The following is a 26,267-nucleotide window of genomic DNA, read 5'->3' on the forward strand; positions in this document are numbered from 1 at the left end:
CCAACACTTGTTGCATTTGTTGAAAGATGGAGGAGAGTCAGTTGGTGGAAGTAAACCAGTGGTAGTAGACAATGAAACGGAGACAGCTGGGCTTACTTTGGCTGGCGTCTTTATAACGACTTTGCTGCTGGTAACGTTCATGTTGTCCCCATGATGATGTATTTACTATATATACTGTTATGGCATTACATTCACTCTGTTTTCCCCTGTGTCCTTTCTCCAAGTGTCCCTGGTCCCAGAGCTGGATGCTTCTGATCTGTGGTTGCTGTCCCACCAACTGGCTTGCAGTGGCCGTCATGTTCACTGTGGGATGCTGATCCTGACCTTTCTCCAGCCCACTGCTTCCAGCTGCCCATTTCCACCCATCTACTCTGCATTGCCCTTACTGTACTTGATATGCTCTTCTACATATGTTTGAATTTTACTACCAGCTATATATGTAGTGAATTTAATGCCAGAGCCTTACACCATGACAGTAAATTTATGAATCAGTTTCAGTGTTAGTTTGTACTTTGTATGTATCATCTATCTTATCAAGCATGTATCCAATTATGTGATACAGGTTCCTTGTTCTCCACATATGGGTTTTGTAAAGCACCTTGAGACAATTTAAACTGCAACTGGTGCTACATAAATAAAATAAAATTGAATTGAATTGAATTGAATTGAATTGGCTGCACAGTAGAGTAGTGGTTAGCACTTTTGCCTTGCAGCAAGAAGATCTCTGGTTCAAATCCCAGCCTGGGCCTGGGATCTTTCTGCATAGAGTTTGCATGTTCTCCCTGTGCATGCGTGGGTTTTCTCTGGGTACTCCGACTTCCTCCCACAGTCCAAAAATATGCTGAGGTTAACTGATGACTCTAAATTGCCCTTAGGCGTGAATGTGAGTGTGATTGTTTGTCTGTATAATTTCAATTCAGTTTTATTTATATAGCGTCAATTACAATCAAATTGTCTCAAGAACCTTCACAGAACCCATATGCCTGACTCCCAGAGGAAGCCCAAAGGCAACAGTGGTATAAGTGGCCCTGCGACAGACTGGCGACCTGTCCAGGGTGTCCCCTGCCTTCGCCCAAATCAGCTGGGATAGATCCAGCCCCCCGCGACCCTAATGAGGATTAATCGGTGTATGGATAATGGATGGATGGATAGATGACTTGAACTGAAAAGCCTAGGTAGGAATAAGCGGTGTATAGATAATGGATGGATGGATGACTGTCGCCCTGGTCTTTGCAAATGGTTGCATTACCTCACATATTGAGGCATCTTGATTAGTGATAGTTGCTGCTCACGCATGTTGTAAGTGCTAGACTATAACAAACTGTGTACTCTGTGTACAGTGCCTATCATAAGTATTCACCCCCTTTGATGTTTTACCCTTTTATTGCTTTCATAAATCAATCATGGTCAATAAAAATTTTGCTTTTTTAACAAATAAATTTATTGGAAAAAACTCTTTGATGTCAAAGTGAAAACAGATTTCTATAAAGTAATGTTAATGAAAGAAAATTATACAAATAAAAATAATTGTTTGCATAATTATTCACCCCTTTCAAGTCAGTATTTCGTAGATGCACCTTTGGCTGCAATCACAGCAGTGAGTCTGTGTGGATAGGTCTCAATCAGTCTTGCACATCTGCCCACTGCAATTTTCCTCCATTCTTCTTTGCAAAACTGCTCAAGCTCTGTCAGGTTGCGTGGGTATCGGGCATGAACAGCCCTTTTCAAGTCCAGCCACAAATTCTCAATAGGATTGAGGTCTGGGCTTTGACTCGGCCACTCCAGAACATTTACCTGGGTCTTTTTTAACCATTCCTGTGTAGCTTTTGCAGTATGTTTTCAATCATTGTCTTGCTGGAAAATAAATCTTCTCCCAAGATGTAGTTCTCTTGCAGACTGAAAAAGATTGTCCCCCAGGATTTCAGTGTATTTTGCAGCATTCATTCTGCCCTCTATCTTTACAAGCCTTCCAGGTCCAGTTGCTGAGAAACATCCCCACAGCATGATGCTGCCACCACCATGCTTCACAGTGGGGATGGTGTGTTTTTGGTGATGTGCAGGGTTTGGCTTCCGTCAAACATGACGTCTTGTCTGATGGCGAAAAAGCTCAATTTTGGTCTCATCAGACCAAAGAATCTTCTTCCACTTGACCATGGAGTCTTCCACGTGCTTTTTGGCAAACTCTAGTCGAGATCTAATATGACTTTTCTTCAACAGTGGCTTTCTCATTGCCACTCTCCCATAAAGCTTTGACCCGTGAAGAACCCGGGCAGCAGTTGCTACATGCACAGTCTCTCCCATCTCAGCAGCTGAAGCTTGTAACTCCTTCAGAGTAGTTGTAGGGATCTTGGTGGCTTCTCTCACTAGTCTCCTACATGTACGGTCACTCAGTTTACGAGGGCGGCCTGATCTAGGCAGATTCACACAAGTGCCATATTCCTTCCATTTCTTGATAATTGATTTCACTGAACTCCGGGGGATGTTCAGTGCCTTGGAAATTTTTTGTAACCATCCCCTGAATTGTACTTCTCAATAACCCTTTCCCTGAGTTGCTTAGAGTGTTCTTCAGTCTTCATGGTGTAATGGTAGCCAGGAATACTGATCAACCACTCTCTGGACCCTTCAGACACAGGTGTTTTACAACTCAGTCACTTGAAACACACCCACACCACTCAGGTGATCTTCATTTCACTAATTGTGAGACTATTGGCAACAATTAGATGGACCTCTATTGAATTTGACCAATAAATTAAAAAGGGGGTGAATAATTATGCAAACAATTATTTTTATTTATATGATTTTCTTTTATTAACATTACTTTATAGAAATCTGTTTTCACTTTGACATTAAAGAGTTTTTTCCAATAAATTTTTGTGTTAAGAGAGCCAAATTTTATTGACCATGATTGATTTATGAAAGCAATAAAAGGGTAAAACATCAAAGGGGGTGAATACTTATGATAGGCACTGTATGTGTCTAACGAAGAATCCTAGAAGTTTTTGATCACAGAATGCATATGTCTAAATTTCCACTCTTGTTCTCTATCATCGTTGTCTGCTTTCAAAAAGAGACTTAAAAAAAAATTGGCTATATGGAAACATTCATGAAAAACATCTTGATGATGAGTTTAGTTAGCCTTGTCTGGCTGGAATTGCTGGTTACAATACTGCATGCTCAGACTGATATTTCTGATATTTAGATATTTTTGAGACTCATTGTTGGTTAACACTTTGTGGTGAACCCTCTGTGTTCACTTTGGTGAAGTCTTCTCTTAATTTTTTACATTGACACAGATATGCCTACCTCCTAGAGAGTGTTCTTGATCTGGCCAGCAGTTGTGTTGTTAAGGGGTTTTTCTTCACCATGGAAAGAATTTCCATGGTCTTCAGGGTATTTTGGTGCTGTAGAGCTCACTGGTGTATTCTTCCTTTTTTAGAATGTACCAAACAGTTGATTTGGCCACATCTAATGTTTTTACTATCTTGCTATTTGTTGTGGTCTGTATCCAAAGCTCAGGACGCTAGAAAGCAAATCTCGTTCCGAAATTGCGCGATAGCTCGCACTAAAACCGGTGCTTTGGCGCGAGCTATCACGCGATTTTGCAACGAGATTTGCTTTCTAGCGTCCTGAGCTTTGGATACAGACCACAACAAATAGCGATCGCCAAGTAATATGGAGGTTTTCGTTCCCTTCTCATCTCTAGTATGTTGTGGGACACTCATTGAGACTATCCGATCCGGTCAGTGTGGGGAAAAAAGCACGTTAGGGCGGACTTTGACACGGGGGGGCAAGTTGTCCCATACTTTTTACTAGCTGAGCTGCTAGCTGAGCTGCTAAGCTGCCTGCCTGGTTAAATACTGGAGCTATGTTGAAAATTCATTTCTCCATCACTCACATGGATGAAAAGACATATGAAAACAGACCCCAGGTTGAAAAAAACCGAAGTTCCCCTTTAAAATGAACTCAAGACCTTTTATCTGCTCCTTGTAAATGATATAATGAGGGAATAACACACACCTGGAACAGGTGTGCAGTCAATTGTTCGACTATCTTAGGCCCCTTAAAAAGGTGGAGGGCACACATAAAATGTGTTGTAATTCCTACACTGTTCATCTGATTTGGATACCTTCAAATTAAAACTGAAACTCTGCACTTAAAGCACATCTTGATTGTTTCATTTCAGATCCACTGGTCAAGTGATGTACTTGGTGGAGGAAGATGAAAATTAACGGACATGGGTGGAGTAGTCTAGCTGACATAGCTTGAGTGGACCAAACACAATAGGTTTGTTACTAGATTAGTTCAGACCCTGCAGAATTGATCATTATATGTAAAGTATATTTGCTGCCATTATTATTCTGGTTAATGTTAAACATAATTAGGAGTGTAAACAGATACAAAACAATAAATAATTAACTTAAAAAAGGAAACATACACATTATCATAGTCTGACGTTACGGTTTTGATTAATCTTGGTGTTGATGTTTCCACAATGTTCCCAAACAACTTTTCTCTCCTCAACCACAAAGCACATTCAGTAGTGTGTCACATGATGAACAATGGCCTCCGCTTGTCCATGCTCATTCATTCACGTCTAGACAATGCGTAAGATTGCCAAATGTCTGTGAATCGATATTTCAACATCCTAATCAAAAAACAGTCATAGATATTAGAGGTTTGATAATTACACATTAGCTTTACAGAGTAAACAAACAATTTTATTCTCCACGCAAGGCAGGCCATGCCGAAGTCTGTTAAAGAGATGCTTTCTTTTTAGTCCGATGGGTGGCATCTTGACATGGGTAGCAAATGGAGTCAAATCTGCTTTGCTCATCAGATTAGAAGAGATTTACTCAGGCAGTAAATGGGGAGGATGGATAGATAGAGTGTGGTGGAGCAGGTTGGATGCTATTGGCAGTGGGCTGCCGTGTGTGTGTGTGTGTGTGTGTGTGTGTGTGTGTGTGTGTGTGTGTGTGTGTGTGTGTGTGTGTGTGTGTGTGTGTCAGACAGAAGCCTCTCTCTACTCAGATTGCCTGATTGCATAGTGGTTAGGCTAAAAGGCTGATGCAACAACCTCCACTTTGCCTGGAATCTACAGACAGGTCAGAGCTAGCCCAACAGGAATTCACCCAATCCCTATGTTGTCCATCTATCAAGGAAGCCATGGTCAGGTCACAGTGGCAGCAGAGTGAGCAGCCCATTCTAGATGACCTCTCCCCAGCAAAGAAAGATTCATTCTGATTGGATGTTTGAACCACCTCAGCTCTTCTTTTAATGCAAAAGTACAGAAACCCTACTTCAAGTTTCACCCAGGTATTTGAGATAGGATAATATCTTTGAAGAAAATTCCTTTCCACTGCTTGTATCTGTGATTCCATTCTGTCAGTCACTACCCAAAGCTCATGTCCAAAGGTGAGGGTTGGAAGGCAGATCAATTGCAAAACACAGTCCGTTGCCACCTGAGTCCGCTCTTTCTATAACATTTTGGTTTGGTGCAACAGTTGCTGATTCTGCACCAAGCCTGTTTGTCCATCTCACATTCCATTTTCCCATCACTTGAGAACAAAACCCCAAGATGCTTAAACTGCTCCACATGAGGCAGCAACTTACCCACAAGCTAGAGGGAACACTCTTGCAGTTTCTGGCACACAACCATGTCTCCTACCTGAAGGTAGTAAGGGCTCTCATCCCAGTTGTTTCAAATTGGGCTGCAAACCACCCAAGTGCACACTGAATTACACACTTTGTGGTTTGAAGAAGACAACACCACATCATGTGGAAAAACAGAGACTTGACTACCCAAATCAGACAACCTCGTCACTTATGTTGCACTTTGTGATTCTGTCCACAAATACCAAAAACACAATAAGAGACCATGGGCCACCTTAGCTAAGTGCAACACCATCAGACACAAGTTTTGACTTTGTGCTAAGGATGCAAACACAGGTCTCACTTCAGCTGTGCAAGGACCAGATGACTTGTAGTAAGGGCCCAGGTACCTGATACTGATGCAGTACTCCCCACAGGGTCCCCCAGAGGACATGATTAGAGGACTTCTCCAAGTACACAAAACACATGAAGGGATTATTAAAGTTTGACCAGACTGGCTGGACAAACTTTAATAATCCCTTCATGCAGCAAAAAGAAGAGAGACCCGAGGGACTCGAGTACCTAAAAGTCCTTTAATAACTCATGGACAGCAGTTTACGCGATTCAGCCACCACAAGGCCTTCATCAGAACAAAATACAACACTAGGGCACAGGTGTGTCTGATAAGGGCTGAAACCAGGTCACATGACCACATCGCGCCACATCACATGATACAAGATACAATAACAGAAAAGCAACATTTAACATTGACATTAAACAAAAAGAAATACGTTGACAATAGAGAGACCAGAAGAATAAGGTAATCATAGACAATACCAATGTTGCCACAATGCCCTATAAATGGAACAGTTGTGTACAGCATAAGATAAATCTACAACGCCCTTCAAACCTGAAGCAATAGAGAACAGTATTCACACAGTGCATCACTAACAGGCAGTGTAATAACAACAAAGTCAACAATTCATAAAAATATTGAAAAATCCGCCTCCTCATTGAGGGCTGGAAACACAGTGGCTTTTAGAGTCTCAATCCAAAAAGTTTCTCTTTGTGCCAGAGTTCTTAGTCTATCCCCACCTCTGTTGGTTTTGGGGATTACTTCAATTGCCATCACAGTGAGTTGGTTGGGGTTACAAGTGGAATTTTTGAAATGTTTGGCAATCAGGTAATTAAGATTTCCAGTCCTTATTGCATATTTGTGCTCTGAGAATCTGTCTCTCAGTCTCCTTTTTGTAAGTCCTATATAGAAACAACCACATTTGCAGTCCAAGCAGTATACGACGTGTAGAATTATTTGCAAAATGTTTACAGTGAAATGTTCAGTCAGTAGTCCAGATGAGTCCTTGAAGGTGGAGGATTAGTTGATGTGTGAACAATGGTTACAGGATCCACACTGGTAAGTACCCATGGGTTTTTGAAGAAATGTCTATGGTTTGGCAGCAGGAAGATAGTTTTTGACCAGTTTATCTTTGAGTGTCGGTGCCCTTTTGAATGCAAATTGTGGAAGTTTGGTGAAGACTGGAGAAATAGAGGAGTCGCTCCGAAGGATGTCCCAATTCCGCTGAATGATTTTTTAAAATTTTGTACAACTGATTGCTGTATTGAAGAGTGCAGAATATGCTATTATCACCCCTCTGTCTGGGCTTGGGCTTGAAGAGATGTGTTCTTTCAATAGATTTAGTTTTCAAAAGTGCTTGATTTAATGTTTTGTTGCAGTAGCCCCTTTGTTCAAAGCGCCTGTACATGTTGTTTGTTTTTGAAATTCTGAATCTGTATTGCATATGCGCTTTCTAAGATTACCTTATTCTTCTGGTCTCTCTATTGTCAACGTATTTCTTTTTGTTTTTAAATTTTGCTTTTCTGTTATTGATGTCTTGTATCATGTGATGTGGCCTGATGTGGTCATGTGACCTGGTTTCAGCCCTTATCAGGCACACCTGTGCCCTAGTGTTGTATTATGTTCTGATGAAGGCCTTGTGGTGGCCGAAACGCGTAAACTGCTGTCCATGAGTTATTAAAGGACTTTTAGGTACTCGGAGTGCCTCGGACCTCTCTTCTTTTTGCTGTTTGAAAGGATTTTTTTTCCACTAGATCCTGAAGAGCACCCGTTATACTTCTTTTAATCCACTGATGCACTCACCTTTTGCCTGTTTTAATCCCTTTATGCATTTGACCCCTTCAGCAAGCCCAAAAGGGCTCCATCTTCAGCCTTATGAGTTTCTTTCCTGCAGGTGTCCACCAACAGGTTCTTAGGCTGCCGCCACAACAGCTCCTTACGGTCACCTCCACAATGGAGGCTTTGAGTATGCACCACTGGAACTTCATGTCCCCGACCTCTCCCAGGAAAAATGTGGAATACTATGGTAAAATCCCTTCCAGTTAGAATCTCCAAAAAAGTACTTGATACTCATGTTCAGTGCATAAGCACAACGGTCAGAGTTTTCTCCTAAGCAATACGCAGCTACAGAGAGGTGTTTACCCTTGCTGTTGGAGGAAAATTTCAACTCAGCACCACTCAGCCAGGGATTGGTGGGTATCCCCATGTCCATCCTATACTTTTCACTCCATTCAACTCTAAAAAAGGAGAGACTATAGCCCCTCTCAAGGAGCTTGGATCCAGAAATTTTGCTGTACGTGAAGGTGAGCCCAAGTTTGTCTCGTTGGTACTACACCACTTCCTGCAACAACTCCAGTTCCTTCCCTGACAGAGGTGATGTTCCAGGTCTCAGCAACAAATCTATGATGTCTCAGCATGCCCAAGTGCCCGCCATAGCTGCTGTCTGGCTTATATCGCATCTGACCTGACCACATTTGACAGCAGGCAGCGGGCCAACCAGTTGCTGACTCTATGTTGCTTTGGACCTATAATGACATATTTCATGAATAACGCACCATTGTTATATTTTTCTGTTTGGTAATTCAGTCATAAATTGTGTAGTTCATTTATTAATACTCATGAGCTTGTCACTTTACTAGCCAACAACTGTAAAGTCAAAAAATGTGTCAGCACAAGTTATACCTCAGAAATAAAAACAAACAGCAGTGTCTTGTGTCGCAAAGAAAAACGGATATACTGGCATATTTATATTATTTGATTGTTAATCAACCTGTGAAGGCAAAATTTAAAATATGACTGGTTGGCAAAGAGGGCTGCACATTGGATTGGTGCTTGTGAATGTGAGTTTGATTGTTTGTCTCTCTGTGTAGTACTGCGATAGACTGGCGACCTGTGCAACATATCCCTTGCCCTTTCCCTAAGTCAGCTGGGATAGGGTCCAGCTCCACCTCGACGATAATGAGGATTAAGTGGTGTATGGATAATGGATGGATGGTTTGCAAAGGGACAGACAGAATCTGTTAAGTGTTTAAATTCATTACGCACTGGTCTGATCAGTCATACAGTGATTTGAAAATGCATTATAATAGAGGATCTGATGTTGTTTACCAGCTTATCAGCAGAGCCTTCAGGAAATCTGACCTTTTTTAACTAATTTTGATTATCCCTTTGTCTTGATTAGCAATCTTAAGAAAAATTCTTCATGAAACACATTTTTAAAAAGCCAGTTTTTAAAGCTGATGCACAGATATTATGTAGAGTTTGAATTTTGGTTAATGAATACATATATAGTTTCTTAAAATCGGAATCTCAATTTTGCGTGTGCTGGTTCTGTCGATCTGCATGCGTGCATCAAGGCTCCACATGGAAAAGAATTGCCAGAGGAACTGCAACTGATTGTGACACTTCACGGAGATGGGTACAGGAGGATTGGTGACCAACTAAAACTCTGTGAAAATATAATTGTAGCAGTTATCTTTCGGTAACAAATGAGCCATAGACCCACTGATCAGAGCTGCAGTGGTGTCCTCCCAAGATGACACAGCAGACTATGTATTATGTACTACTTGCACAACCTAGCTCTGAAAAATAGATGACCAACAGCTTCTTACTTGGACCAGGGATTATAAGTGGGAGTCAGTAACATTAGTGGTTTCTTTAATAGCTCAGACAGCAAAATATTTTGCATGATGTGAATGGACAGCAATCAAGGAAAAAGGTTTTTGGCACAAAATTCAAGCTGAAACTTTGTTACATAACAAACAAAAGACAGATAAATATTGCACATGTACATTGCATGCGACATCTGTTCTGCTGCCTTAACAATAATATATTTGTATAGTGTTGCCTTTTCAATGATACACAATTCTTCTTTCTTGATTTGAACAACAGCAAAAAAGCGATGACAAATCACCTTTGCTCTACAACTTCATTGATGGCTGTAGCAAGCCTCAGGTTACGAGTCATTATTATCCATGATGGAAAATGACCTAATAGTCATGCAGGTCTAAACATAGGTGATATGTAAAGAGTGGACAGGGGAAAGAGCTCTGACTACCACCCATTAAAGTTTGCATTTTCTTACGCAGAAGTGAGATGTCATCATGAGTCTCCTGCTAAAAGGTTTAAATACAAGGGTAATGTTTATTTCCACTGCCACCTCACTCTAAAAATTATCCAAATATTTATATGTTCAATAATCCGGAATTTCCCCTAATGCATCACTTACAATAACAGAGTGAACATTTCCCAGGAAGTGCTGTGGTGTCAATGAGTAGCAGTGAGGATAAGGATGGTCGTATTTGGAAATTTCATAAAGACATTTGGTATTCCATCCTGATCTGACACTCACTTCCATGGGCTCTGTGTTTTCACCGCTCTGCACTGGGGGAAAATCTGAGAAAATTGAGTACAAAATTTCATAAAAATTACAATAATAGACATAATTCAGAACACATTATAACTCACCCTTACAGCTTTGGTTATTTTCACCAGTCAAACTCAACAGCAATATACAAAATAATGATCCTCATTTTTGGGGGGGTTTGTTCTGTACTTAAAGTTACTGTTCAAGAGGAAAGTCTACCATGACTCCACTATAAACAAATGGCTCAACAATTGTTATTATGTAAAGGCATCTAAACCATCTGTTGTGGGGAGCTAAACATCAGACCAGGGATAATATGTGCATTGAGACAATTAGCCTTAATTGTCATCCATACGTGAGAGGTGTTCAATATTTTCAGCCAGCATTTAGCATGGTCTTTGAAATCACCAGAACCACACCATGTAAAAGAGTGGACAGTTAAATTCAGTATCCTGGCAGTCATCTCTGCACCTGAGTACAAAACTGTGTAACAATTCCAATTTTTAATCACAATTAATCGCATGATCTGCAATTAAAAACGATTAATCGCACTGTTATGTGGAAAATTAAATAATGAATATGAAAATACTGTATTCTGCACTTTTTTTTTAAAAAAAGGTACTGCTATATCAACAAAATTGCAATCACATTTGGTTTTCAAGCAAACCAAATAAAGTGCTTTTCAGCACCATTATTCCCTTTACACAGTAGCAGTTCAAACATTTCTTGTAAATCTCAACCTACATGTTAATGTAATCAAATCAAACCAAAGCTATTTGCCACTGCAAGGGCATTAACATTTTATCTGGTCTGTTAGAGAAAAACAAGTTACCCTCAGAGTCCAGAGCCACAATCATAACATTATAACAGGAACCCTCCCAGCATAAGAAAGTTAACATTTATACATCTGTATTCCTATTTTTTTCTGAACAGGTACCAGCAGAAACATTTTTCTTTTTCCAGGGAGCAGCAGAAACAGTCTATGTTCAGTAGCAGATGTCCCTGTTAGAGTGAGGTGAAGTAGTTGAACACAAAAAAGTACAGAGCTGAGATTGACTGTTAAGACTTTTCAGTCTGTGAAGTCCATGTTTGTACTTGTTTCTTTTTGTGTGTGGCCTTTTTAGGCTTTAATATATAGAGCAGTGGAGAATAAGAGGAAACGTGGGGAAAAGAGCCAATGGCCATGGGTTGGACTTGAATCCATGAGAACTGTAGTCCTGGTTTATACTGTCAACCACAAAATAACCTTTTAGCTATGCAGGTTAAGACTCAAATGAGCCGTCATTTGTTGCGATCCTAAGAGTGTTCCTCAGACCGACATCTTCCACGATACTAATCAGAATGCAGTCTATAGCTAACTAATTCTCTGTGGCATTTTTTAGCTTGACTTGTTTTAGTTGATCTCTGTTTCTCCCACACGCTGCATCCAACCAGTCTGCCGAAGCCTCCCTCCATTGTTAGATTGGATGAGACGTGATGACGCCCATCTCAAGTACTGATCAACATTCAGCCCTCCTGTAATCCATGGTTGGTCTGTATGTGTATTCAGAGCCAGTGAGTAATGGAATTCCACAGTATTATTGTAGTGACCCTCTGTGATTAATGACCAAGGCTTTATTTCATTCTCTGGTCGTTTATTGAACCTTCACACAGGCCACTGTGTGCCAACGCCAAATGCCAAAATAACTACAAAACCCTATAACTTAGCTCCAGAAATAGCCGCCATTCCCAGCAATCTCTTGCTCGACACACATACCGGCACGAACACACACCACTGCTGATTCTCAGCCAATCCGAGGTGAGCAAACTAAACATGGTACATTCACTGACATTAGCTAATTCTCGAACTGAAAATAAACATTGAAACCTCAATCTACAAAAACAAAATCAGTCCGTGGCAATAAAAAACAAAACAAACAGCAACAATAACAAAACAAATTCCACAAAGTCGCCTGGAGCTTCTAAACTACACTCTATTTTTCTGTGTCATTTTTTTTGTGGAAGTGGTGTGGGGTGAGTTCCCATTTCATTTGTTTGGAGGTCTACTGAACAAGTGATAACATTAGCTAATTCACAGTTTATATACAAGGTGTTCATTCACATTATTTCACACACACTTTACCACAGTGCTTGCCTGACTTTAACTAAAGTGCTTTTGTTGCCTAATTCTAACTCTCTATACATTGTGTGTGCTGATAGATGTGGGGAATAGCCATATTCTTGCTTTCCTATTTCTTCTTAGCTGTTGAGTGAACAATTTCTTTTATTTTAAAAAATGAAAAAATGTCACCTTCTCCACCTCTGTATTAATTCCAAACAGACAGCAGTGAATCTGCATGGGTAATATTAAACTGTCTGCATGCTCTTGCCTAATAGCAGTATTACATCTTTTTAGTGACAGCAAAAAATGATACAGTGAAAACTGTAATTATAATGTCTAATTGGCATATTTTAATAAAATGAAGTAAATTACTAGAGCCTCATGAAATAATTTGAAAACAAAGCAATTATGGTCTACAGGCACCATTCAGTCTGATAATTGCAGTGTGGCTCAGCCTGACAGCAAACAGAATTAGATTGGGCGGAGTTGGAGGCTTCACTTCACGTCTGTTCAGTCAACTTCTCACAGTGTGTTTTTATATCTGATAGCCAGTGACAGCAAAAAAAACTAAGACTCAGTTACTTCAGAAACACGGCATTATGTTGACTGCTTACTGTAGTTTATGTTGTCTACATAAGAGATAGTCAAATTAGTCATGGCATTTATTTATTTTCTATTTGCTGCTGTAAATAAGTACGTATGATACATCTAGGATCCCATGATGCCATCCATTCATTTGTCCAGATTTAAATACACTGCCAATTAAAACTGATGTTGACTATATGGTTAGATGGAATCTGTGGTTGGAAGGAAAACAACTCTGTCAATTAAGTGTGCTGACCCTTTAAACTATAAAATTGGGTTGTCCTCTCTGGTTTCGATGTGCCTGTACAGTGCTAGTCAGAATGGTGAAGACATGTTTTGTTCACAAACTGGATTTCTGTCTGTGTTTGCATCTGAAAAAAAAACATCTGACTGTAATTTTGAGCACAAAAGGTCTTCTGGGTTTTTACTTTATTACAACTCATTACTGGACCGTAGTATTTTCTGGAAGTGTTCCTACAAAAACTGTTAAATTGAGAATAACCCAGATTTACATTCTTTCCGTCTTTAATGTATACACATAGACTGTATGCGCCTGGCTCCAAAAATGAAACCTACCCGGAAGTGTCAAAAACTTGCAATATCACGCCATCTGCTAGGGCTGGCTCCAAAAAGCTCTGGCTCCATAGACCCCAGTTCATCACGGGAAAAAAAATTATTTGATAGACTGGTTTTCAACTGCTCAGGATTTTTTTGCCATTAGCTGTTATGGTCAAAACGAGAGATCAGGTGGCCGATCTTAAAATAAATCAATACCGAATTTTATATAGAGCGTTAAAGTTTTGCGGAGCCAGGGGCCATTATCTAAAAAAAGAGATTCTCTGTAACCAGAGGGGAAATGGAGGGTTGGAAGTTATAAGTTTTGAAACTATGAATAATATGTTTCAAATTAATTGATTGTGTTGCCTCATCAGAGAAAATGTTAATATATGGAATGCAATTCCAAATTATGTATTCAAAAAATTAGGAGGAATTCATTTTTTACTCAAATGTAATTATAAAATTGGCAAAATACCAATTCAATTATCAATTACTAGATACATTTGTGTCCGAATAATTAGGCAGTAACATTGATAATCCTGTTAATATGTACATAGTCTAAAAAAAATTTTTTTTACAGCTTTTGCTCCTCCTTATCAACTGCAACTGCATTAATTTCAGTCTGTGATTTCATTTTAAAGTCTTTGTATTTCTCCAATGTTCCCTCTTTGTTTGTAATACATTTCACTGTGATACCAGTAGTCCTGTGCATGCTGGTGACTGATCATTCTTTGCTATCTTTCATGTGAATGAACTCAGGGACAGCTTCACAAACCCTGGCTTGACTTACTAAATTAATAAACAGTTAAGGAAAGCCAGATGGAAAGCCAGATAACTAAAAGATACTATGGGTATGTTAAATTTGCTTTGTAGTACAGTCCCAAGGGGCTGAGATCTGTTGTCCTCTGATTCTTTAGATGGCAACCATGCTTTGTTGCATAAGAATACAGTTCTTGGCATCAAGCAAACTGACAATAATATACAAAAAACTATGTGTCTGATTTAACCTGTGCAAAAGGCACCTCTATTTCACACTCAGCCAGATTTCTTCTTATCAAGGGGGAAGATCCCAATCAAATGTGCATTACAGCATTCTAAATGTTCATCTCAATTAAATACATCTTATTTTTCCTAAATTGCCAGATACAGAGGTTAGATATTTAAGGTCGAAGTTGTGGTTAAAAATTATTAAGCTGATATCTTAAATAATTGGAATTGTTGATATGATACAAAAGTAAGACATGTTTAATTACAAAACTCTTATGCCCGAAAGGGTAATGAAGCAATCAGTTAAACAGAGGGTCTGTCTTTCTGTTGGAGGTGTTGTTAGCATAGCAATGTAACAAAGCAATCTTCTTTCATTTTTGTTACAGCCAAAGACTGTATTCTACCAAAACAATGCAGATATCATCAGACATGACATACTTTAATTTTGTGTTCAGTGACAGAGGCAGTAAGTGCAAGCTAAAATATAACCACTTTCTGTATGTTATTATGTACGGCTCCTTGCCAGTTGCAGCACTATGCAAAAGTACCCCCCACACAGAATTTTTTTTTTCTTATTTTTCACACTTAAATGTTCCAGATTATCAAACTAATATTTCTATTGACTGAATATTAAACAGAGGCAACCAACAAAACACAAAATATCATTTTTAAATTATGGGTTATTGAAAGATTATTGAAAACCTATATCACTCTTGTTAAAAAGTAATTGCCCCCCTAATAGGTGGACTACCCTTTGCAGCAACAACTGCAGTTAAATGTTTGTTACAGCTTAGATCAGTCTTTTACACTGCCATGGCCTATTCTTCTCTGTAGAATAGTTTAAAAAAAACATTAGATGATTTTTGAGCATGAACTGCCCCATTACAACCTTGCCACAGCATCTGAATTGGACTCAAGTCCAGACTTTGACTCAGACACTCTTAAACCTTAATTTTGCTCTTTTTGAGTCATTCAGAGGTGGACTTGCTTGTGTGCTTTGGGTCAATATCATGCTGCAAAAACCATTAATGCTTGAGCTTACTGTCACAAACTGATAGTGGATATTCTCCAGGAGGATTTTCTGATACAGAGCAGAATTGATGGCTCCTTCAGTAATGACAAATCGTCCAGGTCCTGTGGAAGAAAAGCAACCACAAACCATCACACTACCACCACCATGTTTCACTGTTAGTAGCATGTTCTTCTTGTGGAAGCAACATTAGCTTTACACCAGATGTAATAGACCCATGTCTTCCAAAAAGTTCCACCTTTGACTCATCAGTTGACAAAATGTTATCTTAGGGCTCATTTTGATATCCGTTTGCAAATGCCAGACGACCTTTATGTTGTTTTTGGTCAGCAGTGGTGTGTACCTTGCGACTCTCCCATGATGCTATTTTCACCCAGTGTCTTCCTTATTGTGGAATCATATAAACTGATGTGGACAACACAACACAAAATTCACTGAAGAAAGCAACATATTTTGACTGACTTCCTTTTACATGATATGATCTGGTTTGACGCCCGGATTAGAAGCAGTTCTAAGATCTGGGAAGGATTCAGGTCTACTAAAATAAATTTACAAGAAACCGAACGATGTATACATATCTTTATATCCTCAATCCCATATAACAGCTGAAGCAGTGGAACAGTGAAGATGAATGTGCCATGCAACTATTTCTGTTCGTAATTTTCATGGACAAGAATCCAGTTTGGTGACCTTAAGATTGTATTTCTTCTTTTTACTGATGGCTTCATCATGCAATGACCTTTTCAATTCTTCAAACTGTTGTCAAATGGTCACTGAGTAATAATTAACACAATTAAGAGAATGAGATTTATTCCAGCCAATAAGCCATTGCTTGAGCTATATGTATATTTATGAAATAGACAAGAACAGATGCATCAAAATGAGTTCCCTTGTCAAATGGTAAATTAACTTTTTTTGCTTCTCATTCGTCCCTTCACACATATGTTCACACGTCAATGGCTACAAAGCTGCAATGTAAGGTGCTCATCTTGAGTGGGACTCAATATTTTGTGTCTTTGGGCAAAACAGAAAAACCCTGTGATTACTGGACAGACGACTCTTCTACCTGAGCCACAGTCACCCACATAATTTTGTAGACCAAACCAAGGAGATGGCCTTGGACTTTTGGAGATCAAGGCCAATGGAGCACTCCGCCCTCTACATCAATGGAGAGGAGGTAAAGAGGGTGGAGAGCTTCGGGTTATCAGGGTACACATCTCTGCGGACTTCACATGACCCACCCACATCTCACACCGGGCGGGGAGGGCCCAACAGAGACTGTACTGCCTCAGGAAGCTGCGTCAGCCCCCCCCCCAACAAAAAAGCTGCTCAGAATTTTTAACCATTCCACCATTGAAATCATGCTGACCTACTGCTGTACAGTGTGGTCCAGCTGCTCTACTGCAGAGGACAGGAAGGACCTGCAGCGAGTGGTAAGAGCAGCAGAGCAGGTGATTGGGACCACACTACCCTCCCTCAGAGACATTTGCACTGACAGACTTCAGAGGAAAGCCAGCTGAATCACCAGAGACCTCTCACACCTAGGACACTCTCTTTTCTCCCCCCTCACCTCAGATAGATGTTACAGGATGCTTAGAGTCAAAACCAACAGAATCACAAATAGTTTTTATCCCCAAGCTGTCAAATGTCTACTCCCTTACCCCTGAATGATAATGTTGCATGACTACAAGTGCAATATGCATGTTTAAGTGCAGTTCATACCTTATGCAATAATTAGGTGTAAAGCAGATCGCTAACCACAAACGGTTTTAAACACTGTATATTTTGCTCTTATATTTCGGTGGTATATATTTTACTGTGTTAATACTGCCTTATATAGTTTTTTAATGCTGCTACGTAGAAAGTGCTAAACTGATTTTCATTGTTTTCTGTTACAGTGACAATAAAGACCCATTCAGTTCTGTTCTTTTCTATTCTGTTCTACTCTAGACTGTCAGAGCTCCTGATAGGTATTGGTTAAGTAGCTCAAAGAGTAAAGAGTAAAGTTGCTGCCCTTTTAAGCTGAAAGGGGCCATTGAGGTGGTTCAGGCATATGATCGGGATTCCTCCTTAAGGTACTGACCAACTAAGAGGAGACCCTGATGTAGGCTTCCTTACTTTAAGCAGGTCCAGGAGCATGTAGCTAAAGAGACAAATGCATGGGTTACCAACTTGTTGTTAAATGTCACACAGAAGTCACTTGCAAAATTAATACATTATGCAATTAATCTCACTATTTACTAATATTGTGCATTTTATTTTTAGCTTGACAAGAAACTTTTTAAAAATACTTCACAAACCATTGTAGGAGTGAGTAGATATTTTTTCAGACAGGTACGCATTTTTGCTAGAGAATAGAAGCTGTCCTTCTAGTGGGTCTCAGGAGGTATTCATAGGTCTACTGAGAGCTCTGCAATGCATGTGACCAGAGCAGACCTTTATGTAGGTCAGATGTTTTCTAGGCATCTCTACCCACTTTATCCACCTAGTGGGACCTTTAGTGAGAAAGTCTTTGCTTGTCTGTATCCCCTGAATCCTGCACTGCCCTTTCAAACTAAGGTGACAAGAACTGTGCCTAATTGTTTGGAAGGAAGCATTGATGCAAGCTACCCTACCATGGGGTCACGGTGAGGGTGCAGGGTCGAAATCCTGTTGAAATGCACTGATGTGATGCGTGACTTATGTTCAGCAGCACTTTCTGATATTTCTGGTTGCAGCTGATCTTTTCTGGCCAGCACCTCTGTATACTTATTTGGCAATTTTGTTCACTCTTCCTTATCTTTGTAATTCCAGTGTGCCAGGCAGTTTCTAAACATTGCTATTGTCAGATATTGTATTAGCATAATTATATCCTAATATGCAAATACCGAATACAAATTAAAATTGTCTTTTGTTGATAGGTTGGGAAGCCTGCCTTTAAAATAGGAAAATCACCCCAATGCAGCATTTCTGCTTGTCATGTAAAAAACTCTTTATGACCAAACTCCCTGTTATTTTAAAGAGGTTTACTTGTGGTGCCTAGGGTTACCAGAGCTAGAATGGGAGATAGAGTCTTCAGTTATCAGCTCCTCTGTTGTTGAATCAGCTCCTAGTTTGGGTGAAGTAGACAGACACCATCTCAACTTTTATGATTAGGCTTAAAACTTTCCTCTTTGAACAAGTTTATAGTTAGGGCTACTCAGGATCACCTGAGCATCCCTTAGGTATGCTGCTATAGGTTTATACTGTGATGGGATTCCCATGATGTACTCAGCTCCTCTCCCCTACTTTCCTCTTTCTTTCATTAATACAGTTACAGTGCCGTGAACAAATACCCCCCCCCCCATACAAATGTCTTCTATTATTTGTCCCACTTAAATATGTCAGATCATAAAAATTATTTTAATATATCCCTAAGTAACTTTGGATACAAATATAATCCAAGAAAACACAAAATAGAAGTTTTAAATGATGGTGTCATTTATTGAAGGAAAAATGCATTACAAAACATTTTGCCTTATGTGAAAAAGTAACTGCCCCCTTTAGCTACCAATCCAGTGAATGACCGAATTTATTTGGCAGTTGAGTCCAGTTTCACCAGCCACACTCATATAGGACTACTGCCAGGCTTGATGAATCTAAACATCACTAAATAGAATCTGTTTGGCATTGTGAAGTAGCTAAAGGGTCTCAAAAAGCATCACATGATACCACAAAAATGGTATCATTGAAGAGTCACAGGGAACAAATCCCTCCTGATCAAAAACAACATAAAGGCTCATCTGGCTTTTGCAAACGGATATCTAGATGGGCGCCAAGACTTTTGGAATAACATTCTGTGGACTGATGGAGTCAAAGGTGGAACTTTTTGGAAGACATGGATCCATTACATCTGGTGTAAAGCTAATACTGCATTCCACAAGAAGAACATGATCCCAACAGTAAAACATGTCTCCTCTCCTGTGGAACCAGCTTCCAGTTTGGATTTGGGAAGCAGGCACACTCTCTATTTTAAGGCCAGACTTAAAACCTTCCTTTTAGTTAGGGTTGACTGGGTCACCCTGAGGGGGTCAGCTGGAGGCTTCCTCTTGGACGTCCCTTAGTTCTGCCCCTAGTTATGCTGCTATAGGCCTAGGCTGCTGGGGGACCTCTCTGGATGCACTGAGTCCATCTCTATCTACCTTTATATTTAATAAATATACTGTTATTGCATTACACTTACTCTGTTTCTCCTTGTGTCCTTTCTCCAAGTGTCCCTGGTCCCTGAGCTGGATGCTTCAGATCTGTGGTTCCACCAATTGGTCTAGTCTCCATCATGTTCACTGTGGGATGCTGCTGCTGACCTTCCCCTAGCCCACTGCTTTCAGCTGCTTAGTGGTCCATGTTCAAAGCCTCCACTGCAGAACCAGCTGCAAGGAGCTGTGGTCTGAAGGTCACTTGTGCCTGTCGCGGGGGCAATCCAAAGACCTGCTGGTGGACACCAGCGGTGAGGGAGGCCGTCAGGCTGAAAAAGGAGACTTTTCGAGCCTGGTTGGCTCGGGGGTCTCCCGAAGCAGCTGACAGGTACCGGCTGGCCAAAAGGGCGGCAGCTGTGGCGGTTGTGGAAGCTAAAACTCGAGTGTGGGAGGAGTTCGGGGAGGCCATGGAGAAGGACTTTCGGTCTCAGGAAGGGGAGACAGGGCTTCGCTCAGGCTGTGTACAGTCAGGGTGGAGAACTGTTGACCCGTACTGGGGATATCGTCGAGCGGTGGAAAGAGCACTTCGAGGAACTCCTGAACCCGGTAAACACGTCCTCTATGGAGGAGGCAGAGCCTGAAGACTTGGGGGGATCTTCGTCCATATCCGTGGCAGAGGTAGCCGAGGTAGTTAAGAAGCTCCTCGGTGGCAAGGCGCCAGGTGTGGACAAGATTCACCCTGAGATGCTGAAGGCTCTGGACATTGTTGGACTATCTTGGTTGACACGTCTATACAATGTCACGTGGTCATCGGGTACAGTACCTATGGAGTGGCAGACCGGGGTGGTGGTCCCTATTTTCAAAAAGGGGGACCGGAGAGTGTGTGCCAACTACCGTGGTATCACACTTCTGAGCCTCCCCGGGAAAGTTTATTGTAGGGTGCTGGAATGGAGGATCCGACCGATAGTCGAACCTTGGATTCAGGAGGAGCAATGCGGATTCTGTCCCGGTCGTGGAACAGCGGACCAGGGGCCTCATTTATAAAGCTTGCGTACACACAAAACAGGGCTAGAAAGTGGCGTATGCCACTTTCTAGGTTTCAAAGGTTGTGATTTACAAAAACAAACTTGGCGTGAGAATGTGCACACCAGTGCGCCAACCTTGATTCTTGATGCTTGCTTTCGCACAAAACAGGGCGTAAATCACAAACTTTGCGTAGAAAGTGGCGTACGCTGTGTACGTTGTGATTTCTAAAAACAAACTTGGCGTGAGAATGTGCGCACCGGTGCGTCAACTTTGATGCTTGCTTTAACACATTTTGGAGACAGAAGGAACGGCAGTGCCGGAGGGTGAAGTGGCGAATTGAAACCAGATTGTTCTCAAACCTTTATTGTTATCACATATTAGACTTGTAGAGCCGGATAATCATAAACCCTCATTGTTGTAGATGTTTATGTAGTGTGTCATTCGGCCGACGACTGTATTTGCAGAACTATGTTCATATATCAACAGGGGCGGATTGAACGTTATTTCATTCAGTCGTTTGACCAAAGGGCTGGTCCACATCCGGGGCCGGTGCGGTGATCTTTATTAAATAATTTTGTTTACTGATCACCCGGCGCCCGTATGGCTCATCGGGGAAAGCAGAAGACCCATTTGCAGGGGTGGTCTCTGATGCAGTGGCCCGGGTTCGATTCCTGCCCGCGGCACTTTTATGGATGTCTTCCCCCTACTCTTCTCCCCATTTCCCGTCACTCTTCACTGCAACTATCACAGTAAAAAGGCAAAAAAAAGTAAAGAATTTTGTTTATTTATCCATATGCGGCCGAATGGGATGAGCGTCCAACCATTAATCAGCCCTGTACAGGCACACAGGCTTCACACCACAAACCCCGAGTGAAAATGAATTTGTCTATGTGAACCGAAAAAATGTACATTCAATCAGTGTACAAATTATTTGTACATCGGACATGATCATAACAAATTTAGTGGCAGGGTGGCCTGGGTCAACACATGATTCATTCATCCTGACGCACAGCAGTGAAAAGACTGCCGGCCAGCGCTGCGTGAAATGCCGTGGATCCCGCAGCTTATTTATATACAGATACATTCATGAGTTACTTTGCATTGACCATTCATGGTAAAATGTGGGTGTGTTGCGGGAGGAATGTGAGGTGGATCCACCTGTGCAATCTTCCAGCTGGTGTGTGATTTATCAAGAAATTGCATGCAGCTGTGCTTACGCACAGTTTTATAAATCAGGGGCGAAGGGCATACGCCCATTTCGGATTTTCGGATCCTACGCAATGTTTTATAAATGAGGCCCCAGCTCTTTACCCTTGCGGAGCTGCTGAGGGGGTCATAGGAGTATGATCTGCCAGTCTACATGTGTTTTGTGGATCTGGTGAAGGCCTATAACCGTGTCGCCTGAGGGGCTTTGTGGGGAGCACTGCGGGGCATGGGGTCCCGGGCTCGTTGCTACAAGCCGTTTGGTCCCTGTACGACCAAAATGAGAGCTGTGTCCGCATACTCAGCACTAAGTCAGACACGTTTCTGGTGGGTGTTGGACTCCGCCAGGGCTGCCCCTTGTCTCCAGTCCTGTTTGTGGTTTTCATGGACAGGATTTCAAGGCGCAGTCGTGGTGGGGAGGGTTTTCGGTTTGGGAGCCTCAGGATCGCAGCTCTGCTTTTTGTGGATGATGTGGTTTTGTTGGAGTCCTCAGACCATGAACTCTGGCATGCACTGGAGCGGTTTGCAGCCGAGTGTGAAGCGGCAGGCATGCGTATCAGCACCTCCAAGTCTGAGGCCATGGTTCTCAACCGGTGGATTGCTCCCTCTGGGGTGGGGGGGAGTTGCTTTCCCAAGCAAAGGAGTTTAAGTATCTCGGGATTTTGTTCAGGAGTGATGGGAAAATGGAGCGAGAGATGGACAGATGGATTGGTGCGGCGTCAGCAGTAATGCGGGCATTGTACCGAACCGTCGTGTTGAAGAGGAAGCTGAGCCGTAAAGTGAAGCTCTCGATTTACCAGTCCATCTACGTTCCAGTCCTCACCTGTGGTCATGAGCTTTGGGTAGTGACCGAAAGAACAAGATCGTGGATACAAGTGGCCGAAATGAGCTTCCTCCATAGGGTGGCTGGGCTCAGCCTTAGAGATAGGGTGAGGAACTCAGACATCCGGAGGGAGTTCGGAGTAGAGCCACTGCTCCTTCGCATCAAAAGGAACCAGTTGAGGTGGTTTGGCCATCTGACTTGGATGCCTCCAGGGAGACTTCCTTTGGAGGTTTTCCGAGCACTTCCGTCTGGGAGGAGACCCCGGGGTAGACCCAGAACTCGCTGGAGGGATTATATATCTCGTCTGGCCTGGGAACGCCTTGGTATCCCCCAAGAAGAGCTGGAAAGTGTTGCTGGGGGGAGGGACGTCTGGAACGACCTGCTTCGCCTGCTGCCTCCGCGACCCGGCCCCGGATAAGCGGAAGAAAATGGATGGATGGATGGATGGATGAAAGGAAAGGTTTACAAAACTGTGGTGAGACCAGCCATGTTGTTTGGTCTGGAGACAGTGTCCCTGAGCAGAACTGAAGATGCTGAGGTTCTCTTTGGGAGTGACCAGGATGGATAGGATCAGGAATGAGTACATCAGAGGGACAGCACATGTTAGAGGCTTTGGAGATAAAGTCAGAGAGGCCAGACTGAGATGGTACGGACATGTCCAGAGGAGAGAGAGTGAATATATTGGTAGAAGGATGCTGAGTTTCCCACTACCAGGCAGGAGGCCAAGAGGAAAACCAAAGAGGAGGTTTATGGATGTGGTTAAAGAGGACATGAAGGTAGTTGGTGTGAGAGAAGAGGATGCAGAAGACAGGGTTAGATAGAGGCAATTGATTCACTGTGGTGACCCCTGAAGGGAAAAGCTGAAAGGAAAAGAAGAAGATGTCATGGCTCCTCCCTCTCCTGCTCCGCACTCCGGCTGATGAGAGCAGCTGGGCAGAAACACAGCAGGTGCAAATCTGCGATCAGTGGCAGCATAAAGCCAGGCTCTCCCCACAAGCTCGTTGCTGGATCATTGCCTGCGGTCCCTTGACAAAGCCACATCAGTCTGCTCAGGATCAGATCTCCACCAAACCCCCGGAATCCCTCGTTGGCTTCGATGCCCTCTCAACGCTGGAATCCCTCGTTTGTTTCATCTCCCCCTTCCGACCCTGGAACCTCTCCTCTGTTTCGCCTTCGTCTCTGCCTTGGACTACCCCTGTCTGCTCTGTTGCCCTCTACCCCATTACCCCGGCCACATCGCCGCCACTGGCTTCATCAGCTCAGCCTCTGCCTCATCTCCCGATTCTCCCCCGGACACTGCTAGTCACCTCTCCCTGTTTTAGTTTAGTTAAACCCCCACCGCATCCGTAGCACTGTCCCCATTAGTTTCAGTTTAGTTTCCACCACGGCCGTCTGGTCCGCCCTTAGTTTCAGTCTTAGTTTTCCCCCCTGTTCTGTTTAATTCTCTGTGCCTCCCATGTGGAGTGATTTTATGTTATTATTAAAACTCATTTCTAATTCACCCGCCTGCCTGTCTGTTGCCTGCTGCATGGGTTCACCTGCCTAGTTCCGTGACAGAAGAAGAAAAACTTAACATTTCTGAAAAAAAGAAAAAACAGTTCCCTCAGATCATAGCTGAACCTAAGATCAGTTTAAAAGTTCATTCATTAATATGCAAATTAAAAGATATCTACTATTGACTCGGATGAAATTGACAAAATACAAAAATATACTCAAGGTACATTTTTAAGTGTTTTGATGATCTGTCTCTCTTCTATCGTTAATTGCCTTTCTTTGCCATTTGTATAGCAACACACTACTTTCTGCAGTGCAATACTGTTCAAACTAGAAAAGCACTCAGAGAGCGCAGTACTCCACGAAGGCTGCTCAGTTGATGTATCATTTCCGACGGATGAAATGTTTAACAAAAAAATGACCTTGCGCTGAGCACAGGCATGTGTTATGCATGTGCATGTTATGTATGGATACCAAATTGCGTATACATTACGCTTTTAAAGGTCTGTTGATCAGTTCATCACTTTTGGCAAGCCTTTGTTTTGCTGCTGTTAAAATGATCATCCTCTCCATGTTTTTTTTGAAGGCGTATTTTTAACGTTTCAGGCTTTTATTTTGTATCCATTCCAGCGGCACAGGAAGTGTTTATCTCAGAAGCAGTTTCTTGACGTGATGAATATGCTGTAAATTCACATAAAGATGAAAGAAAACGGTTTCACGCTGTTGCTGTCTAGCAAAGGATGTGTACAAACTTAGAAGCACCTAGCTGGAATGGGAACAAGCTTTTACAGTAAAGAAATGAGTGAAGGACAGAAAGGTGAATTTGAGTTCAAAATAAAATCTAAATAAAGTCTAAATAAAACAAAAGCAGGGCTACAAACTAAACATGGGCAATGAACAGAAACAGGTCACGACCAGGCCTAGAACTAAACAAAAACAGAATGACTCACAGCATAAAAGTCCAGGGATCGGGAATCGAGGCGATGACAGAGTTCCGGAGCTGGGTTGGGCAGGACAGGGCAGGGAACCGGGCAGGTGACTGCGTGAGCGCAGCGGGGACAGAAGGCTGTAGAGCCACGGTGGGGACAGTGTTACGTCGTGGGGTCGGGCGGGATGGAAGAGACGGGGAAATCCAGAGTGGGGGGGGAGACCGGAGCAGAGTGGCTGGTGGAGTGCCAGCACTTGCAGCCGAAACAGAGCAAACCAGACAGATGCATCTCCGGTAATGGCCCAGCACCGAGTAGTCGGGAGAGCCAGGTTTTAAGAGACGCTGATTGTAGATTAGGAGCGGCTGTGCTCGTCCGCAGCCGCTCCCAATCAGACAAAGCTGTCAGCTGGCCAGGAGCGCAGCACAGAGGAGGGAGGGGCCATGACATTGCAGCTGGAAACACACCGCAACCGGACCAGCGTGCCACATGTGGTGCATGCAAATTTCAGATTTACAGTTGCCATGCGGGAAAATCGCATCTCGCGGACACATGGCTTCAGGTTGACGGCTTTGTGAAACACCAGGAGCTTCACCATTGTCTGGCTGCGATTTGGTACATTGCATGACCTAAATTTGTAGCGGGCAGCAGGAACTTATGGGACTCAGAAACTCCCCACAGTTTAATAATTTGTTCGTTGTATCATTTCCAACTAATAAATCACAGTCAGTTTATGGTAGTATCAGAATGCTGTGATTGTCAGCAGGTAATTGACATAGTTTTCCCGTCAAAGTTACAGCGACACCGTGGCGGCAGCTAGATCTGGCTTTGGGAAATCCTTAACAAAGCCGCGGATCCAGACTATAAGCCGCATCATTGTGAAAATTTAATCAATTGGTCCTTGTGTCATTTTTGACCTTCCCTGAAAATTTCATCCAAATCTGTCGGTCCATTTTTGAGTAATGTTTCACACAGACAGACAGATTCCCAGACAAAGGCACGGTGATCGTCACCTAACTCCACTATTCCTTGGTGGAGTAATAATGCTCTCAAAGGTATAGTGCCCCCGT

The sequence above is a fragment of the Acanthochromis polyacanthus genome, chromosome 7 (assembly GCF_021347895.1).
Source record: "Acanthochromis polyacanthus isolate Apoly-LR-REF ecotype Palm Island chromosome 7, KAUST_Apoly_ChrSc, whole genome shotgun sequence".
Lineage (NCBI taxonomy): Eukaryota > Metazoa > Chordata > Actinopteri > Pomacentridae > Acanthochromis > Acanthochromis polyacanthus.